This window comes from Temnothorax longispinosus, chromosome 9 (assembly GCF_030848805.1).
Source record: "Temnothorax longispinosus isolate EJ_2023e chromosome 9, Tlon_JGU_v1, whole genome shotgun sequence".
Lineage (NCBI taxonomy): Eukaryota > Metazoa > Arthropoda > Insecta > Hymenoptera > Formicidae > Temnothorax > Temnothorax longispinosus.
In genome coordinates, this window is record NC_092366.1 from 20,415,440 (window position 1) to 20,418,965 (window position 3,526).

The window sequence follows — 3,526 nt, forward strand, 5'->3', positions numbered from 1 at the left end:
GCGAATGGCCTGTTTCCAAAGCAGCGTCGTTTACGCTGTCACAGCTTCCTCCTTAATGTGAGATGTATTATTGATGATATTGCAATCACATAGATGTCATACATCCATGCATTAGCGCTAATTACAAAATAAATAATTGTCGATAATAAAAGTGAACAGTTCTGATAGAGTAGAGCACGATCTAAAAAGTGCTTTTTGAATCATCTTTCTATTGCGTTTGCGGTTGCCGAGATATAAACGTTTAATGAAAATGATGAATGGCGAGGCGCACGATTCTTTTGGCCAGCTCGCGCTTTATTGCTTTAATAAACGAAAGTAATACATTGTGAGTAATACCAATAGGGCAAAGTATAAAGTATAAAGTCTTCCTTTAATCATCTTTCTATCATTTACGGTTGCCGAGATATAAAAGAGTTTTATGAAAGTCAGAAATCATTGAAGCTCTGAAATGCGACGAATGACACCGGTTAAATCTCGAGAGATATATTTTTATTCTAACATTCTTATGTGTTCTATAACGCAAATTATGCTCTCTTGAATAAAATTACACGATAAAGAGTTTATTGTATTTCGGAGTTTTCTACCTTTCCGACATTCGCATTTATCTCTCTCTCTCTCTCGTTAGCTATAGCATTATGCAACAGGTTTCTATAACTCTTTATCGTTTAATCTTATTCGAGAGAGCCTAATTCGCATTAAAGGACACATAACAATGTTAGAATAAACGTATTTCTCGAGATTTATTTGGTGTCGCGTGTGATATTTCGGAACTCCGAATTTGTCGTCCAACGCCGCCCGTCGGCATTCGCAGCTACTTTTTTCTCTTTGGCTAGTATTATGCAACAGCATTTTATAATTATTTATCGCCTAATCACATTCAAGAGAGCATGCCTCGCATTAAAGAATACATAACAATATTAAAATAAACGTATTTCTCGCGATTCATTTAGTTATCGTATTTCAGAACTCCGACTTTGTCGTCCCACGCCGCCCGTCGGCATTCGCCTCTACCTCTTTCTCGCTGGCTAGCATTATGCAACAGCATTTTATAATTATTTATCGTCTAATCACATTCGAGAGACTATGCCTCGTATTAAAGAATACATAATAATATAAAAATAAACGTATTTCTCAAGATTTAGTTGGTCTCACGTATCGTATTTCGGATCTCCGAATTTATCGTCCAACGCCGCCCGTCGGCATTCGCCTCTATATACCTCTTTCTCGCTGGCTAGCATTATGCAACAACATTTTATAATTATTTATCGTCTAATCACATTCGAGAGAGCATGCTTCGTATTAAAGAATACATAAGAATATAAAAATAAACGTATTTCTCGAGATTTATTTGATGTCGCGTGTGGCATTTCGGAGCTCCGAATTTGTCACCCAATGCCGCCCGTCGGCATTCGCGGCTACTTTTTTCTTGTTATCTAACATTATGCAGCAACATTTTGAAACTCTTTAGCGTCTAATTACATTCGAGAGAGCATGCCTCGCATTAAAGGACACATAACAATGTTAAAATTAACGTATTTCTCAAGATTTAGTTGGTCTCATGTATCGTATTTCGGATCTCCGAATTTATCGTCCAACGCCGCCCGTCGGCATTCGCCTCTATACCTCTTTCTCGCTGGCTAGCATTATGCAACAACATTTTATAATTATTTATCGTCTAATCACATTCGAGAGAGTATGCCTTGTAATAAAGAATACATAATAATATTAAAATAAACGTATTTCTCGAGATTTATTTGGTATCGCGTGTGGCATTTCGGAGCTCCGAATTTGTCACCCAACGCCGCCCGTCGGCATTCGCGGCTACCTTTTTCTTGTTATCTAACATTATGCAGCAACATTTTGAAACTCTTTAGCGTCTAATTACATCTGAGAGAGCAAGTCTCGCATTAAAACATACATAACAATGTTAAAATGAATATATTTCTCGAGATATGACCCAGTGTCGTTCAGCGCATTTCGGAGCTCCTACAACCTTTCCGCTGAGCCGGCCGAGCACGCGAGCACTGCATTAATTCGTATAATAGTTTTAGTTATTCATACATAGTATGTACATATATAAAAAAGTAATTAATAAAAACGTTATTAATTTAACAAACAATAGATATTAATATTAAATTATTATTAAGTAATAACGAGAAATATATCGTGCATTCGTTTGGCGCTTGAAAGATCATAAAAATTATGAAAAGAATTTTAGGTTAATGAGGAAAGCGAGAATCTCGAGTTTGGAGTCGTCTGTAATTCCTGAGAAATCGCTCCTGTTACGCGGGAAGCATGTTGAGCGAGGAGGTTTTAGTAGAGGTATTCGAGCAACGGCACGCCTACTCCCACTATTACCCATCGCCATCGGAACGGCGCGCCGGGCGCGCGACGAGGATGCCCAGCCTACGGCCAATCAGAGCGCTGGCAGGTGTGCATAGGAGGGGCAGTAGGCTCCCGCGTTCTGACCAATAGCAGCGTGATTACGAGAAGGCAACGTGGGGTGGCAAGACCCGCGCTTAGAATACCTCCGTCAACCTCCTTGCTCATCCTGCTTTCCTGATATATCAGGAGTAAATTTCCGAGATTTTGCGGTGCAAAACCTGAGTTTCGCCTACTTTATCATCCGAATTAATTTTTCTATTAACTATTATTGTCTTCTAACGTCTCCACTGATGCATAATTAAATTCTTGCTATTTTTTAATTATTATTTTAGATTATGGAATTCTATTAATCTAAGTATTATAGTTATTAATTATTATGTTAATAGTTATTAATTATGTAATTTTGAATAATTTATGCGAATACAAAATGCGGCAGAAAGTTTCGCATACTGAAATGTAAAACGTATATGTAACAGCATTTTGAAACTTTTTATTGTCAAATCTCGTTTGAGAGAGCATGATTTGCATTAACGGACACATAAATGAATGACAATATTAGAATAAACGTATTTCTCGAGATTTATTTGGTGTTGCGTGTGGTATTTCGGATCTTCGAATTTCTCGTCCAACGCCGTCCGTCGGCATTCGCGGCTATCTTTTTCTTGTTATCTAACATTATGCAGCAACATTTTGAAACTCTTTAGTGTCTAATTATATCTGAGAGAGCAAGTCTCGCATTAAAACATACACAACAATGTTAAAATGAATATATTTCTCGAGATATGACCCAGTGTCGTTCAGCGCATTTCGCATTTCAAAACACCCGCGGAATACCTACTGCAATCCGGACAACCTCCTCGCTCTCATGCTTTCCTGATATATCAGGAGTAAATTTCCGAGATTTCGCGGTGCGAAACCTGAGTTTCGCCTATCTTATCATCTAAATTAATTCTTTTATTAACTTTTATCATCTTCTAGCATCTCTACGGATGCGTAATTAAATTCTCGCTGTTTTTTAAATTATAATTTAAGATTGTAATATTGTATTAATCTAATGACCAATATGTTTAAGGGATCTTTAATGCGAGACATGCTTTCTCGAATAACATTAGGTGATAAAAAGTTTTAAAGTGCTGTTACA